The sequence below is a fragment of the Polypterus senegalus genome, chromosome 3 (assembly GCF_016835505.1).
Source record: "Polypterus senegalus isolate Bchr_013 chromosome 3, ASM1683550v1, whole genome shotgun sequence".
NCBI lineage: Eukaryota > Metazoa > Chordata > Cladistia > Polypteriformes > Polypteridae > Polypterus > Polypterus senegalus.
Window position 1 is genome coordinate 262,339,036 of NC_053156.1, and position 19,266 is coordinate 262,358,301.

Here is a 19,266-nt window from a genome sequence, read left to right on the forward strand (position 1 = left end):
CACCTTTTATTGACCAAAGGAATAAATTCAGATTATACCCAGTTTTCTTTGCAATGGTACCCCTAAAGGTTACACTTATGGGATACCACATGACAGGCTCTGCTACCCCCAGTAAACCTTGCCTTCCAACAGTGATAGAGGACTTCTTCTGTTTTAGACACTGCCAGCTGGGCAACCCTTCACATAGCAGCACTCTCAAGTTCCTGTTAGCCTCAGCCTCTCTAACCTCTGCTACCAATTAATCACCTGCTTCAGGCGGCTCTATGGTCTAATATTGGAGGGAACATTTTTGCTTTTCATACTTTAAATGGGCTGTTCTACTTTTAATAAACACATTCTATTACTCAAGTCTGTTATACTAATGAAATTGATCTATTTATTCATTCATTTTCTCAATATAAAGTCATAGGGGAGTAGAATCTGTAATTGGATAGAAACCATTTAATAAGTTGAGTCCATAGGTGTTCTAAAGGTTATTTATTATTTTTTATTAATTGCCTGGGTTTTCTGCATGGCTCGATGGTTTAATTTGCACTAGGTAGTTATGTGCACATAAATCCGTGCACACGGTTGACTGAAGTAATTACCAGGTAAGTAGCTCAGCAATTAACAAGCACCAACTGGAGGTATGGGTGGAAACAAAAAGAAGCAGTTTACCGCTACAGAGGACAATGAAAAGAAAACAGGAAAAATAAGAATGTGTGTGGAAAAAAAAGAAAGAAGATAAGCCACAAAAAAGTGATCGCTCTTCAGAAGATTGGTTTGAGGACAGGATGGGCAGCATCAGCTCTGTTGAGCTACAGAAGGAAACAGAACTGATGACAGTGTGATAAGCTGTATCACAGGAACAATGAACATAACTAATTATGGCTTTTCCTTTTTTTTATATTTATCTATAAGAAATGTACTTACCTGTGTGGTAGGTGAAGAGGCACTGGGAAAAACGGTTGCAGTGATGGTATGGAGGCATACTGAAGGTGGAGACAGTACTGGGAGTTTAATATGGTTGAGGGGGCCTGTCACCATTTTGAACCCTCTTACATCAGGACACCAACCTCACAGCATTACTTCATGCTATACCGAGGAAGAAAGTCCGATGATATCTGTTGATTTTCAGTGAGCAGAAAAGAATGGAGAGAAGCTGCAAGAACTTTAAGCAAAGAAGAAGATCCAGAGCACTGCAGCAACAGTGTAAAAGGCAAAAAGCCATGTGAGCCGTGAGGCACAGGCCAAGATTGCAGTTCTGGAGCTGCATGGCACCTTTAGATGTTAAATAATTATTTATTTGGTAAATATTTTGCACACACAAATGCACTGTTTTGATGGGTTTTATTTTAAGACAAATTAAATGAATGTGAAGGTACTGAAACACTTTAAAAGATACTGCAAGTTTGATATGTTCTAAAGTTAAGCACTTTCTACACGTTTTTTACAGAGGAAAAAAACAAATATGTCCACAGTTGTCAGGTATTGATCTGTGCCTTCCGTGTTTCTGATGCATTTTGTGACATAACAAATAGGGTCTGTAATCATCAAGATAATAATTTTATCTTGTACTATTTTTCTTGTAATAATGATACTGTACGTTTTCTATTCACTTGTGTGAGTTCTCACATAAATACAGAAGTAAATCAAAACATAACCAACCACGTGGCATGAAAATATCTCATAATATTAGTGTTTTTTGTTCAAAGATGATATGTATAAGTGATTTTTCTTGTAATCACAAGACATAGACCAATATTTGGCAACAGTCTTGGCTTAAAAAATTGACATATTTGGTAAATTTTTAAGCATTTCCCCTTTGCCCTATATCCTCCAATGTAAAGCAGTAGTGCAGGCAAGATATTTTTTTAAGTTTATAGAAAACGCTTAACTTTAAAACACAACTTTCCGTGGCCAATGCATATATATCATGTTTGTGAAGAAATAACTTTGACTTAAAAAATATCAAACTTATCCTTTAATTCTTTGTTGTTTAGTAAACTTCTGCAACATGTTTGAAGTAAAAGTTTTATCTGTCTCTTCACTCGCCCTGGTCCACCTCACTTCATTACTATCAGAAATCCTGAAAGAAGTCAGTGTCCATTGGCTGTGTGCATGGGGCATTACATTCCATTAAGTTGGAAGCACTACTTTTCTAATATGTTAATGTATTTTTTAAGCTGACAGGGGATGAACGCCATTCTTCTAAACTAACTTATACAGTCAGACAAACACAAATGATTGTTTTTTTCTTCCACATTAAAAACATGGGAGAAAACAAAGCTACTCAAAAATAGTCAAAATACCACTGCAAAGATTAAAAAGAGAGTGTAGATGTGAATTATAAAGATTTCTGTAAGCTTTTGCTAGTTTATTAAGAGTCATCAGGTCTGACTGACTTTTAATCATTTGTATTTTTCCTAAATGCTCTTTTAAAGAGACATAAAATGTGTTGAAAATCTTATTTTTTACAACATATTAAACATTTGTAGTGCTTCACAAAGAAATCAAGTTATAAAAACATTTCTCACCAGCACCTCTCTTTCATACCGTTTTGTTCTTTTCTTTTCCCCCTTGATCGTAGCTGGCAGTTAGGGATGAACTGGTACCTTTTCTTATTGAGCCCCTGGACAGGAAATCAAAAGCAAACCACAAGAGTGCAATTCAACACATTCATCAGTATGTTTTCATGCATGACCCCTAAGAAATTTTGTGCTGATTTCCAAATGTAAACACAACAGAATATCAGTGGTGTAGCTAGAGTTTTTGTTGCCCAGGGCGGTCACCCTGGAGTTTGCCACCTCCCACCCACTTAAAAAATTAAAACATAATACATATTATACAAAAATGAAAATGATGCATCCAACATGCTATATCCTAACTACAGGGTCACGGGGGTCTGCTGGAGCCAATCCCAGCCAACACAGGGCGCAAGGCAGGAAACAAACCCCGGGCAGGGTGCCAGCCCACCATAGGGCATGCACACACACACACACCAAGCACACACTAGGAACAATTTTAGAATCGCCAATGCACCTAACCAGCATGTCTTTGGACTTACGTAGGAAACCCATGCAGACACGGGGAGAACAAGCCAACTCAACACAGGGAGGACCCGGGAAGCGAACCCGGTCTCCTAACTCATGCGAGGCAGCAGCGCTACCCACTGCGCCTAAAATGAAAATGATGAAAATTTTAACTACATTTTTAATTATTAAATATGATTGAGGTGTTTCAATAATACCCCTCCATTCTTTTTTAATACTTCTTCCCTCGTCTTCTTCTTTTTTCTAAAAACAGCACCGCTCTCTTTTGTTCACTTCATCTTGAGATTGAAAGAATAATAAAATATTATTAACGAGATTGAAGGGTTTGTCCCCTTTGGTCGGAACAAGTTGACAGAGAGAGTCTTCAGTCAGAGTAAGTCGGCAAACTGGCCAAGATTCGCATTTGTAAAATATAATTTTGCATAATATGAATTTGTAAAAGTTTTTAAACAATAAAAAAGGTCAAATTTTGACATAGATGACACACGTTAGTTTATTAAAGTACCATCAAACAAAACTGTCAAAAAAAGTGTGAAAGATCTGGTACTAAAGTTTATTAAAAAGTGCCACCCCTCATCAGCTACGCCAGTGCAGAACATTACTAAATTCATCAATCCAGTTAACAAACCTAATTCTGCATTACAGAGTCTTGGCAAGAGGGTAGTAATCAATCCCAAGGCATACTTGTGTACATTTCCAAACATACAACGGGCCAATCGAGAGCCACCAATTACCATAATCTGCTTGTCTTTGGGACGAAATGAGAGTACAAGAAAGAAAACAAATACATGAAAACATTGGTACAAAACAATGAATTGTGGAAACATGATGGGTACATGTGAAGAGTACCAGTATGGAAAACACCTTTTTAATGAATGTTGTTTTTTAAAAAAAAAAAGGGATAAGCAAAAGATAGGTCAAAAGTAGTTAGTCCAAATATGGGTTTCAAAAGGGGAATATCTGTCTTTATGGAAGATCTTCTTTGTTTGGGAGTAAGTTCCAGAATGATTGCTGACTTCCAGTTATTAGTGCTCTGACGACGCATGGCTTCTGGCGGTTGGGCAGAAGTGACATTGTGTGTCCGGGGCTTTCTCTTCCTTCACTGTAGGTAATATGTTTCAGACAGGGTCCCTCCCCAGTTGGGGTTTAAATAGCCCCCTCTATGTCTGAGTTGCTAATTGTTTATATTAACATTTTTGATCATTCAGTTTCTTATGTTTAAGTACCTTTGTCTATGTACCATGTGTTTTGTGGTAGTTCTCCAAGAGGTGGAGTCACCTGCCTATCACCATCAAGGGGCTGCCCACAGCCCTAAAAAGGCTGAAGAAAACCTACACTCTTTTATGGTTCATTAAGTGCGCTGGTGTTGGGTGAGTTAACTGGATGTTTTTTGCTTCTCTTTCTTTATTCCTTTTCTGGATTTTGACCCCTGCACTCTGTTTTTTGACCATTCTTTGTACTGGGGCATTGTTTGCTACAAGACTGCTTACTTCAGGTAACTCTCTTTGCACCGTTTGGACATTCACCACTTCTTCCTCTTGCTCACTTTCACTTACCATTTAATTAGCTTTTAGATAGTTTTTTTCCTCCTTCCATCATGATGTGATTTTTTTTGTACCTGGTTTTTGTGTATTCTTTGGGGAAGAAGTTAAAGTTAGGGCATCTCTAACATCCAAGATTGCAAAGGCAAAAAAGACCCTTGAGGGTTACATTGCTGGGGGCCTGTTAGCTTTTCTTTAATGATGGCAATACACCACATGCTTTCCCTTTACTACAACAAATAATGTGGAACAGCAGACCTTTAAAATTTCTTGCCAGGTAATTCCCTGACACATAATTATGACAAATATATATGTATGCAATACAGCTCCTGGTGCTGTTCTACAACATTAACATAGTCTTGCTATCACCACCTTTGTTACCTGCTAGTCACTCAGTGGAATCCATTTCAGTTCAGAACAAAAGGAGTCTTAAATATTGGGAAATAAAAATTAAACTGGCAAAGTCATTTCCATCAAGAGTACCACTAACCCAAGTCAGCAATATGTCACTAAAGAATTAACTCCTGGATCTTCTCAAGTGACTAGGAAGAGTTCTAGGAATGAAAATAAAAAGGAAATCATAAATATGGAATTGTACAATTACTGGAATCAAGAAGAGAATACTATAATATTGAGCAAATAGAAAAGGATACTTAGAGTTTGATTTGTCGCTTGCAGACACATAGAGGACAGCTTAATAGCGCTAGTGATTGTAAATCCCCGTCGCACCAGGGATTGGTGCTGTGTCCTAATGCTTTTTTTCTTCCGCCCTTTGCAGTCCGGAAGATTAATGGGTGTCACTTCCAATGTCCGCCCACCTTTATCCGCCTCTTCCTGCTGGAAGGACTTAAAACCAGAAGATCAGCCATATTGAATCAGTTCTGTTATGAACTCACATCTGTGAAGGTGATTTCACAATCGTTGTGTTTTCTTTTGTTTTCCAGTCATTCAATTGTGCTGGGTTATCAGGGTGGTACCCCAAATCTTCATCGTGGTATTGTCTTTCTCTTACACGTTGTATAAGGTAGAAGAATAGGAGGCTGGTGCACATCATATGGTGCAAGAAGCACTGAATCTGACTTTGACACTGTAGCAGTAGGGGGCACTTTTGCTCCCTTGAACCCTCAGGTACCACGCCAAACACCAGGTAAAAGTCCAATAATTATTATTTATTATAATAATTAAGTGCACAAAGCACCATCACTCCACTATTCTCAATAAACAATACTAATCCAATAAATCACAATCCTCCACTTGCCCTCCTACCACCCAGCTCAGCTTGTCGTCTGGGAGTTCCCATGGTCCTTTTATATCTCCTGACCCGGAAGTGAAGCCACTATACAGTCCATAAGATTCCCTATCACTTCTGGGTCAGCTACAAAGTCTTTTTCTTCACCCCGGAAGCACGTCATTCCTACTGTTCACTTGTCCAGGACATACTTCCGGGTTATAGAGCACATAGCACTCCCCAAGCCTTCCTATAGCAGTTCCTGGTGGCCCCCATGGTATCCAGCAAAAACTACAAGGTTCATGAGGCTTTGCTGGAATTTGGGGAACCTCTATGCCGCTGGGAGGGCTCCATCTGGCGGCTTGGAGGTGTGGTCCAGAATATATGGCTGGCCATCCTTCACAACACCTATATTCAGACTAGGTTGACTCGCTTGCTAAAGTATCTTCTCTACCTCTGAAAGGTTTGTATGGAGCACTCAGCCTGTCCACAGAGACAGCAAACCCTGAAAAAGCTATTTAGGTTTAAAGAATTAGACATTCTACTCTCTTAAACTGAAACAGTATATCTGTCAATATTTAGTGGTACACATGCTTAGTAACAGTAAAAAGACACTCATCAAATTGTTTTAAATGACAAGCCTGGCCACACCTCTGAGGTGGAACAATACAGGAGGGGCTTTATTTAAAGTCACCAACAAAAGGCATTTTTTGTTCAAGCCAGATCAAAGCAACTGATACTTTAAGGCATTCCCATGGATAACAAGGGACTTTACTGTTATTGTTTTTTGCTTTTCTTTTTATTAAACCAAGAATATGGTCCAGGTAAGACACATTTCTGTTTTATAGTACTTTTGTGCTGTTCAAATAGGGATATAGGTTGAGACCATTAGATTGAATTTTACTGTGGTCCAGAAGCATTAATATTTTATATTGTTCATTCATGTACAATATACTGTAGTTTGGTTCACTTAATCTTACTGACTTACAAACACTTTTAACTAAAATGCAAAATTGTATGTGTCCTCAAATTAGCTAAACTGAATGTGTAGTGTGATTTGAAAGAGTCTTTATTTAAGTGTTGGTGAGTACTAAAAAAATCTGCTACAGAATAGTTGCGAAATACTTGGATTGTCTTGGAAAGCAGTAACAAATTCTCTCTCTTCCATTTACCTTTCTGGTACTGTATATTTAACATTTTTCTGCTTTTCACTTTTCTTAGTAATCATTTATTGTTCCCTGTAACATGAAAAAAGTCGGATTAGAGAATGTAAGAATGGATAGACATTTGTTGTTGAAATGAAAAGCATTAAAGTAAACCTTTTAATTAAGTTGTAGGTTTTTTATATTACTGCATAATAATAGTACTATATATATATATATATATATATATATATATATATATATATATATATATATATATATATATATATATATATATATATATATATATATATATACTGCTCAAAAGAATTAAAGGAACACTTTTAATCAGAGTATAGCATAAAGTCAATGAAATTTATGGGATATTAATCTGGTCAGTTAAGTAGCAGAGGGGTTGTTAATCAGTTTCAGCTGCTGTGGTGTTAATGAAATTAACAACAGATGCACTAGAGGGGCAACAATGAGATGACCCCCAAAACAGGAATGGTTTAACAGGTGGAGGCCACTGACATTTTCCCTCCTCATCTTTTCTGACTGTTTCTTCACTAGTTTTGCATTTGGCTACAGTCAGTGTCACTACTGGTAGCATGAGGCGATACCTGGACCCTACAGAGGTTGCACAGGTAGTCCAACTTCTCCAGGATGGCACATCAATACGTGTCATTGCCAGAAGGTTTGCTGTGTCTCCCTGCACAGTCTCAAGGGCATGGAGGAGATTCTAGGAGACAACCAGTTACTCTAGGAGAGCTGGAGAGGGCCATAGAAGGTCCATAACCCATCAGCAGGACCAGTATCTGCTCCTTTGGGCAAGGAGGAACAGGATGAGCACTGCCAGAGCCCTACAAAATGACCTCCAGCAGGCCACTGGTGTGAATGTCTCTGACCAAACAACCAGAAAGACTTCATGAGGGTGACCCAAGGGCCCCATGTCCTCTAATGGGCCCTGAGCTCACTGCCCAGCAGCATGCAGCTCGATTGGCATTCGCCATAGAATACCAGAATTGGCAGATGCACCACTGGTGCCCTGTGCTTTTTACAGATGAGAGCAGGTTCACCCTGAGCACGTGACAGAAGTGAAAGGGTCTGGAGAAGCCATGGAGAATTATGCTGCCTGTAACATCATTCAGCATGAGCAGTTTGGTGGTGGGTTAATGATTGTCTGGGGAGGCATATCCATGGAGGGTCACACAGACCGCTACAGGCTTGACAAAGGCACCTTGGCTGCCATTAGGTATCAGGATGAAATCCTTGGACCCATTGTCAGACCCTATGCTGGTACAGTGGCTCCTGGTGCACGACAATTCCTGGCCTCATGTGGTGAGAGTATGCAGGCAGTTCCTGGAGGATGAAGGAATTGATACCATTGACTGGCCACCACACTTTCCTGACCTAAATCCAATAGAACACCTCTGGGACATTATGTTTTGGTCCATCCAATGCCACCAGGTTGCACCTCAGACTGTCCAGGAGCTCAGTGATGCCCTGGTCCAGATCTGGGAGGAGATCCCCCACAACACCATCTGTCATCTCATTAGAAGCATGCACCGATGTTGTCAGGCATGTATACAAGAACACAGGGGCCATACAAAGTGCTGCGTACAATTTTGAGTTGCTGCAATTAAATTTTGGCAAAATGGACTAGCCTGCCACATAATTTTTTCACTCTGATTTTTGGGGCGTCTTTGAATTCAGGGCTCTGTAGGTTGATCATTTTCATTTCCATCAAACGATGTGGCATCCCTTCGTTCCTAACACATTACCCAGTCTATATCAGTATAGATATCCAGGAGGATTTCTTTTTCCCATTGAGATCTGATGTGTTTTCAAAGTGTTCCTTTAATTTTTTTGAGCAGTTTATATATATAACTGGGACTATTGTTTACATTATATAAACAAAAAAATTCAATGACATAATTTCAGATAATAAGTGTTCTATACAAAAAGTGCATGGTAGCCAAATATTAAAATACATATATTATGTTAGTATGACCACTAGCAAAATGGTTTTCTCAGTGATGTGCAGTGTTCGTTGGTGATCTTATTTTCCTGGAAATTTGTCATGTTGCTGACTTAGACAAACTTTTTCTTTCCCACCTTAATGATTCTTTGTGAGGCCAGTGTGACATCACAGAGCTGTAGCAGCCAATGTTGGATGGAAACGTCCCGCAAGTATATAAAATTAGGTGCTGTGGAGGTTGACCCGGACACAGACAGGCAGACACCATCATTGTCACCCAAACACACGTTTATTCACAACTATTTACAATAAGTGCACTACAAAACCCCCAAAGTCCTGGCCACACAATGCCTTTCTCTCACTCTCTTCAGGCCGCCTCCTTGCCTTCTCCAGCTCAGCCCTCTCTGCTCCCGACTCTCGCCCTGAATGAAGGGAGGCGGCCCCTTTTATCCACACCCGGATGAGCTCCGGGTGCTCCTGGCAATCTCCCGCTGACACACCCCAGTGTGGCGGAAGTGCCGGCTGTTCTCCCGGAAGCTCTCCGGGCTTCTCTAACCCCCAGCACTTCTTGGTGTGGTGGAAGTGCTGAGGTCCAGGGTCCCCAAGGCATTGGGACGCCATGAACCCGTGGCCCCCAAAGCAACCAGGAAGGCGGCCACCACGTGATCCCAGATGGGCACACGCCCACTTCTGGTCCTCCAAGGCGTTCTGGCCGGGTCGTGGCCCCTGGCACACTTAGGAGAAACTAATATACATTTAACCACAAAAGGAAGGAAGATGGGGTGGCATGGTGGTGCAGTTGGTAGCTCTACTGCCTAGTAGTTAGGAGACCCGGGTTCGCTTCCCTGCGTGGAGTTTGCACGTTCTCCCCGTATCTGTGTAGGTTTCCTCCGGGTGCTCCAGTTTCCTCCTACAGTCCAAAGACATGCTGGTTAGGTGTATTGGCGATTCTAAATTGTCCCTAGTGTGTGTGTGTGTGCGCCCTGTGGTGGGCTGGCACCCTGCCTGGGGTCTGTTTCCTGCCTTGCATCCTGTGTTGGCTGGGATTGGCTCCAGCAGACCCCCGTGACCCTGTAGTTAGGAGATAGCGGGTTGGATAATGGAAGGAAGGAAGATGGAAATGTGTCGGTGTATTTGTATCTGAAATGTATGTGACCCATTATCTTACATTTCACATTTTCAGTCCAGCATAATCTGTAGATGTTTCCCTAGCCCTCAAGGACACTTCAAAGACCATTACTCCATTATAATTCACTCAAAAGTAGTTCAGTTTCTCCTTCCCTATTGACTTCAATGCGCATCGCTGAGTTCAGCAAAGTATCTGAACATTTGCATTCAGAGGGGTTCACTCATCACTAATATTCACTAGCATTACAGATGAACAAAACTGACACTAAAATTTGTTTCACTGACGTTTTTGCAAAATTCAACAGAAATTTCAGGCTTTCAATGTTGTTTTCTAGAGTGAAAATAAGGAATACTACCCCCTAAGCTACTTCTCTGTTTACCCGTGTTCTTTTCTGCAGCTGCTCTATCTGTCTGTTTTTCTCATATCAGCATGGGGGAGTGCAGTACATTTTTACAAAATGTGAAATACTGCCAATTTTCCACACCAAGAAACACTAAAATGTACCATTGTGCACATTACTGTATCTTCTCCATAGGAAAACTCTGTACATGGAAAACTGGTCCTGCCAATCCCAGACACCTTTCCACCATTATCTAGCAGGTGCCTTACCCTGGCTGAGAATATACTCACTTCAATTTGTTTTTTTTTTCTTTATTTAAAAACTAAATGACAGTCAGACACATTCAGAATTAACGCATGGAACTCTTTCACAGAGGAATTAAACACCCATTTTCCTGTGAGAAAATCGCAAATTCCACTGGAAGTAAAACACATTTACTACACGTTTTTTTGTGAAGTGAAGCAATGAGTTTTGTTTCAAATTCAATTCAGTGCAAATTGTTCTACTCATTGTTAACTAGCAAACGCTACAAATACTAAAAGAAAAAACCAAACAGTTCTAGTGTAAGTGCAGTGGATAATTCTGTATTTATCTGCTGTTAAGCATCATCGTTTAAGTAAAAATGAAATCAAAGCTGTAAATTTTAAAGTCGTAAAATGGTTTCTGTACACTGCCTTGTGAACAGTGACAAGTGCACTATGACTTGTGTATTGTATACTTTCACATTTCAGACTCTCTAATACTTTTCCTTAGTATAATCATAACTTCCATTCATTTCCATAAATTTCAGCTGCCCTTTATCTACCCAGCTCTAAATTCTGTTCGGGTCTACTGTATGTGTAACGGTTTTGCTGATTCCAGCATTCCTCAAGTTTACTGTCATCTGCAAACAGCTTGTTAGTTACATTGTCATCTTAATCATTTGCATAAAATAAAAAGAGCAGCAGCACTGGCACTAAATGAGCTGAGCGGAGCTCCATGAAAATCCAACGTTTAACATTACCTAATTCAAAAAATGTGTGCACGGTAACATGTTGCTTCCTGACTAAGCCAATGTTAGACAAAATTGCACAGAACACCTTGAATTCTCACAAATCAGTAGCCTTTCATTGTATTGACTGCATGGGGTTGCAGTAGCTTTGAATGCAATTTTTTTGTTGCTAAGTAAAAAACTTTCAAGCCAAGGGTCAGAAGTAGAAAGAGAAAAACTTTGTTCAATAAGAACGAATACAAAGATATTTTGGGTAAACTCACAACCTTGAACAACCGAGACGTGCATGAATTGATCTTTATGCTTTCGAATGGGAAAAGTTAGGAGCCACATACTTTATAAGTCTGAAATTAATTACATTTCTTCTGACCGATATAACATTTCTAGCAAGGAATTGGACTTCCTAGGGAAGTGTTTAAGCATAGAGCATTTAGAGGCATGTTTTAATCTACCTTGTTAGTTGTGTTTAAACATATAAAAATGGTAACATTCTACTTTTAATTTACTGAAATGCCATCTTTGTTTTGGATGTGCTGCACCATTTTGTGCCCTTATTGATACACATAGCCCTGAGTTGGTAGAGGTGTGGCTCTAGAAGATGTGACTGTTGACTTCATCCCCGCAACAGTACAAAAGGTCACCAATTTGAACATGACATGAAATGAACAGATTAAACTTACATTTGGTATTTTCAAAATTCCCAGCTAAAAGATTCTTGCATGCTATGGAACAATGAGTTGATTTATCCTTTGAATTGTTAGACTGATTATTTTACTTTCAAGTCTTTGTTCTGGCTGTACTGCTGCTTATTCCCAATCCTTTCTCCACTTTTTCCTTGTGCCACTGATGACAAAACACCATGTGACATAGCAACAGCATAGCAGCTGTAAACAAGTAACTCTCAAAGTGACAGCACACATAAGAAAAACAACATGGCATCACTCCAGTCAAGTCAAGCTGGGGAGCATGCACTGGTTCAGTGGGTTGCCGCACCCACTACATGGCGAAACAACTCAGGATCCCAGTTTGCAACCCCCTAGGCAGATACACGGTCCAGTCCCGCCCTCCGGAAATGACCCTCTATCTGCCACAGCCAGGTGTTACGTGGGTGACCCCTTGGCCTGGTCCAGCCACTCGGGTGCCCAATAACGAGGATCTTATGAGCCGGATCACACTCTGGGAAACGCGGCACATGGCCATAATGCCGTAACTGATGCTCCTTCACAATGCAGGTAATGTGCCTCATTCGGGACTCCATGAGCAACCTCTCATTCGACACAAAGTCAAACCAATCAAACCCAAGGATTTTCCAGAGAGACAGAGTACCAAAGGAGTCCAGTCTTCATCTCAGGTCACTGGATAGCGTCCATGTCTTGCAACCATATAGCAAGACAGGAAGCACCAGGACTCTAAAGACTTGGACCTTCGTCCTTTAGATAGATATCGGGAGCACCACACACCCCTTTCCAGCAACCTCATGGCATCACTGAAGAATGGTATTTATTTATTTAATTTTTTAAAAAATTTATTAAAATCCAATAACATTCCATACAAGCAAGGCAAGTTTTACGAAACAAGGTTTATTTTAAACATCTTTAAAAACATATCATGAACAAAAAAATGTGACCATAAGATTCCTTGACCTCTAAAAAACTACAATGTCTATTTTTTAGAGACCAATTATTAATTACAAAAAATCAAAAATGAATGCATGGTAATGATACTCACAAAGGTCCTTATGAAAAGCTGTTTATAGCATATGTGTTACTAAAATTTAATACAGCTAAAATTCCGTTACAAGAACTCCCAGGGACCTAAAACATATTTTGTTGTAACGAAAATTTTGTTGTAATGAGATTCTGCATTTGTTACTATAGTGCTTTCTTTAACTTATGTCCAGGTGTTTGCAATAATTTCAATAGCTTCTTTTGTGTTAATATTAATCTCCTCCTGCCTATAAGTTATACTGACAAGAATTTTTCTCAGCATTTCCTTGCGATAATACATTTTCAGGGTGAGAATGATGCCCAAATTCAGTGGCTGAAGCACTGGCATGCAATTGGGTGGGAGGAATTTAACATGAACATTATCTAAATGTGGAAGCATATTGTGGACAGCACAGTTATCAATCAGGAGCTGAATCATCCTTTTCTTCTTCATATTGTGAGGTTTCTGAACTCTTTTGAGACCCCCCCATTCCCCACCCAATGGGAACGACACCCTGAAGTGCATCCCGAAGCGCGATTGCAGTGTCTGTGGAAGATTGTTTATCCATTGCAGGGGCAGGGCGATAGCAGGGTCACAGCAGTGCAGTGAAGCGGCACAGAAGCAAATCATAAAAGATTGGGGTTGCACTATAAGTCCCTGTCTTGCACCCCAAAACATGAGACTTAGTCTCAGTACTTTAACAAAACCAGTTTGAAACAGGAACGGCACAGTTATTTATTGTAGCATGATCTGCCACTCTGTTATACACAGAGGTCAGTGACCAAGTAATCCTGTTATCTGCATTTACGATGTCCGTGCTTCTAGCCTTGCATCACCCATTGAGATTTTTTATGTTTACTTTGGTGGAGAGACACAGCATAGCTGTACGCCTGCTATTGCCCCGTACAGATGCAGAGATTGCACTTTGGGACGCTCTTCTGTGTGTTGTCCAGCTCGGGGAGGTCCCAAGAGAGTTTACAAACCTCACATTTTCTTGAATGAGTGCCGCATTAATAGGAAGGATTCTTGAACGAGCATCACTGAACCACATAAAAACTGCGTTTTCGATGTCTTTAAATGCAGCAGTTCACATACGTTTGCAGCCCGATATTTTTCTTCTTTTTTTTGCTTTTTCAAGAAAGTTTACAGTGTCAATGGCGAAATTCCGAATTCACTGGCAACGTCTTTTTTCTTTTTGCTGCAATCGAGAGCTGCAAAAAATTAAAGTTTTTTTTTCTAATATCGTTTTATCATGTCTGCTGATCTATAGGACGGTGACAATGAGTTAAATTCCAATGGATGTTTTTCAAATGTTGACCAGCAATAAGCAAAAGGTATCACTGAAAAAGCAGGAAACAAAAAAGACAAAAAAAAGAAAAGAAAAAGAAAAAAAAATTCAGTGTTTCTGTGTGGGGATCATTGTGCACAACTGAGCTGCAGCCGCAGAACTGTGGATGATTCATTCAGGCATTTCAAGGTGCTTTGTGCACTTTGTTGTATGAAAGTAGCTGCTGAATGTACTTCGTAGTAATGAGATTTCTATAGACTTGTGTCAAATGGGGAAGCTGTCGGGACCATAAAAATACTTTGTTGTAATGAAAATTTTGTTGTAAAGATATATGTTGAAACGGAATTTTACCTGTATGTTTTGTTGCTACTATATAAAATACTAGCAAAATACCCGCGCTTCACAGCGGAGAAGTAGTGTGTTAAAGAAGCAATGAAAAAGAAAAGTAAACATTTTGAAAATAACGTAACATGATTGTCACTGTTGTAAGTGATGAGTGTTGCTGTCATATATATATATATATATATAGTCTTTGGGGTGCGAGCAACTGTTGCTGGGGGTGCCAGAATCCATGAAGGAAGAAAAATGAAAAACATTATTTGTACAAAATCTTTATTTATTTATCCATTCCTAAATAATTTAAATGGGCAGGCTATTTCGTATCAGTGCAATACGCGGTTTGTTAAAACGGATGACTCCCGCTTTTACGTGCAAGTCTGCGTGGATATTATGAACTATCGTATCTGTTCAAGTTCTATTTAAATTTTAAATAGAAGGAATTTTTATTTAGTCGACAGAATATTATTTCGGAATAAATCAACTCAAACCTTAAACAACTTATAATATTTTGCTCTCCATAAAAATATATCCTGTCTAAATTATACAAGTTAGAAATAAAGTAAACGTTAAAAGAACAAACATTCAAATTTCTTTACTCTTATGTAATTTTATATAAAAAGTAAAGTTAAATTTTAAATATCCCAAAAGATTTTACTCTCCATAAAAATATATCCTGTCAAAATTATACAAATTCAAATATGAACATGGTGCATAACAAAACCTGGAAATATAAAAATGTGTTCTTTTTAGCAATAACAAATCAAATCATTCAGTTGTCTTTGCTCATATGTCATTTTATCAGAGCTGGACGCCTGGCATCTTTTTTTGGCAACAAGTTTGTTTATGTTTGGTATGAGGTTCTGTGTTGTGGAGATTCTCAGGTTGGACTGCAGGTGCTCATCATGCTCAATCACCTCCATCTGAATCTGCACAGGTGCAGTTTCCACATTGACGGCAAATAGGTTGCGAAACAACTCAAAATTCTTTTTTTGTTCTTCAAAGCCACCAAAGCGCCTCACAAACTCAGTGCTCAGTTTATCAGCAAAGTGCATATTTGGGAACACCGTAGTGACGACTTGGTTTAACATTACATGGCAACAGGGAAAGTGGGGCAAGTTGCACTGGTGCATTTGTGTCTCCCATAAAAGCAGCTTCACTTGAAATCACTTTGTGATTTTACACGGGTAAAAACCTCTGCTGAAGTGTCAGATTCTTCTTTAACTCTTCTGCTTTCTGTATCTTGTGCATTGCATTCTGGTCTTTCAGGTTATCTTGATGTTTTGTCTCATAGTGCCGTCTTTGATTAAATTCTGTAATTACAGCCACATTAGCTCCACAAATGAGACACACGGGTTTACCGGCAATGTCAGTAAACATATACTCAGCCTCCCATCGGTTTTTAAAGGCTCTATGTTCAGAATCACCTTTTCTCTTTGGCATCGTGTGGGCTAGCTTCGCAATAACTTGCAGCATCATAAGCTAGACTTGATTAACGCGGTAAGTGTTCGGCAAGGCAGCTGAAGCGCTGCATTATGGGATCTGTAGTTTATTGTGTTACCAGCGCTTCATATCCCTGGGCCATTAATAACAATAATATATAAAATGATCTCGCGGGCCGGATATAATTACACGCCGGGCGGGATGTGGCCTGCGGGCCTTGAGTTTGACACATATGGACTAAATAGAACTTGAAAAGAGATATTTTTTCAAATGTGATCGCGCAATTCAGATCGAGTTGACGCGCAGTACAGTACATCGAGCCCGCGTGCTATTGTGGTTTTGCCTGTGTGCCTCAATAAGTTACGCTCCCCTCGCTCTTACTTTTTTACCGTTCATCTAATGAATACACTGAGTATGGCTTTACCAAAACAATCATTGATCACGAATAAAGTATCCATTATTCATAAAGCTTCAATTGGTGATTTGTCTTTCTGCTTTAACTGCATATTTTTTCATACGTCTCAAACCAAGGGGATGCAAGGCTAAAATGAATCGGGAAGCGCGCGTACATACTCAGTGCATCCCCTCTCAGGAATCGAACCTCGGACGCCGGTGCTAGAGGCGAAGCCTCTACTATTGCGCCATGGCGTGTGGTTTGTCTATTTGAGCGTAGCAGTGTAATTCGGATTTTGTTCAACACTCTTTGGAACTGTTGCTTTTTGTCTGCGCTCGTCCAGTTCCGTGAGCCGCTGAATATGGTTTTATATGTCACTCGCTTCGCTTCTAATTGTTTCGCTGCCTTCTTAATTATATAATGTATGTTTTCTTCAGCGGTTTTTGGAGCTCTTCCTGGTTTTCTACGTACTGCGTGATTACGTGGGAGGCGTGATGTCACACGAAACTCCGCCCCCCACGGCTTTCGAGCTTAACTCCATTACAGTATATGCAGAAAAATAGCTTCCAGTTATGACCATTACGCGTAGAATTTCGAAATGAAACCTGCCCAACTTTTGCAAGTAAGCTGTAAGGAATGAGTCTGCCAAATTTCAGCCTTCTACCCACACGGGAACTTGGAGAATTAGTGATGAGTCAGTGAGTCAGTCAGTCAGTCAGTGAGGGCTTTGCCTTTTATTTGTATAGATTCTATTATTATAGTAAATTAATACAATTTAATTTCTCACATTGAAAACCAAGTTGATCTTTTTGCTAAAACACTTGTACTTACAGGCATTGCTCCATTTTGTCTTTAATAATGGCATTCACTCATGTTAAGGTAAGCTAACTGACCTCTACTTACTAGGATGATCTGTTAATGTAATGAAATTACATGAAATTACAGTACTCTCTCCTACACTCTTAAGGATTTATTATTCAGTATTGAAATATGTTTAATTTCATCCTTAATTGCTGCAGTGCTACACTCTCATTAATCTCCAAAAATGTAGTAGTTCACAGAGTTGTGCATGAACTAGTTCAAAGGAGTGCATTCATTGAAGAAGCTAATTTCTCTAAGAACGGTGAACTTAACGTAGTGTATTTGAAAGTGAAGAACTTGAATATGAGCTAGTTCAGTTTTATTTGACACTAGCAAATTACCCGTGCTTCGCAGTGGAGAAGTAGTGTGTTAAAGAAGTTATGAAAAAGAAAAGGAAACATTTTAAAAATAACGTAACATGATTGTCAATGTAATTGTTTTGTGACTGTTATGAGTGTTGCTATCATCAAGGATTTGATTGTCATTATTTCTTTCAATCAGGTTCGTATTTGGAGGATGTGTTGTGTTCAAGTTATATTCCGTGTTTGTCAACCGTTGTAAAGATAACAGGTTTCATTCATCGAAGTGTTCACTACCCACAATCAGTACTCGTGAATCTAAGATGTTTAACAGGCATTCCCGGTATTAAGTTGCGGATTTGCCTGCGAATATTTAGCGGCAGCATGTCTATGAACTTAATTTAAACTTAAGCTTTACACCTTGCTTTCCTATTGATATGTCTACAAAAGCTTGTTCAGATTCAGAGGGTTGTTCCTTTCTTACTGCATCAATAAACAGCTCGTCTTCCTCTTTATCTGAGACATCACACACTGCATGCACGGGTTTACCTTTCCCAGTCCTGCAAACTTTAGCGAAGTGGTTCAATTTACCACATTTTTTACACTCTCTTCCTTTAGCTGGACATTGACTTTTTCCACTGTGTGCTTTGTTTCCGCGGTAGCTGCACTTATGAATATGCTTGTATGCGTCACGCGCTTCATATTCTTTTGCTGCCTTCTCAATTGTGTAATGTGTTTTTTGCTCAGCGCTCTTTGGAGCTCTTGCTTTTTGTGTGCATACTGCGTTCACAGTCAGTTCATGTTAGCCGCCGGAGTACATGCATCAAAGGTTCTCAGCTGTGCTTGTGCTATCTCGTGCGATCTTGCGATGTCCACGGCTTTATTTAATGTTAGCTCAGACCCGGCACTTAAAAGTTTCTGTCGCACTTTCACTGAGTTTCTGCCAAACACTGTTCTATCCCTGACCATCTCATCTTCATTTGCATAAGCACAGTCCCTCACCAGCAATTTTAACTCCGTTACAAAGTGATCAAAAGTCTCGTTTATACCCTGCGTCTTCTCATTAAACTTGTATCTCGCGAATATGTCATGCGATCTTGTAATGTCCACAGCTTTATTAATGTTAGCTCAGACCTGGCAGTTAAAAGTTTCTCTCACAGTTTTCCTGAGTTTGTGCCAAACACTATTCTATCCCTGACCCTCTCATCTTCGTTTGCATAAGTACAGTCCTTCACCAGCAATTTTAACTCCATTACAAAGTGATCAAAAGTCTCGTTTATACCTTGCATCTTCTCACTAAACTTGTATCTCATGAAAATCGTATTCGTCTTAGGCATGACAAACGCCTCGTAGCAGCAGCGTGTCTATTGGATTGCTGGTGACAGACGGCCTTATATGGGCAGGCACTCAATTACGTGGGAGGCGTGGGTAACGGGGACGCAATATAGGCAGGCAGCCAACTACGTGGGAGGCGTGGTGATGGGTGACGCAACTCTGCCTCACACGGCGACCAAGCTGAAGGCTATGGCCGTATATATGTACGTAAGTAGGATTCAG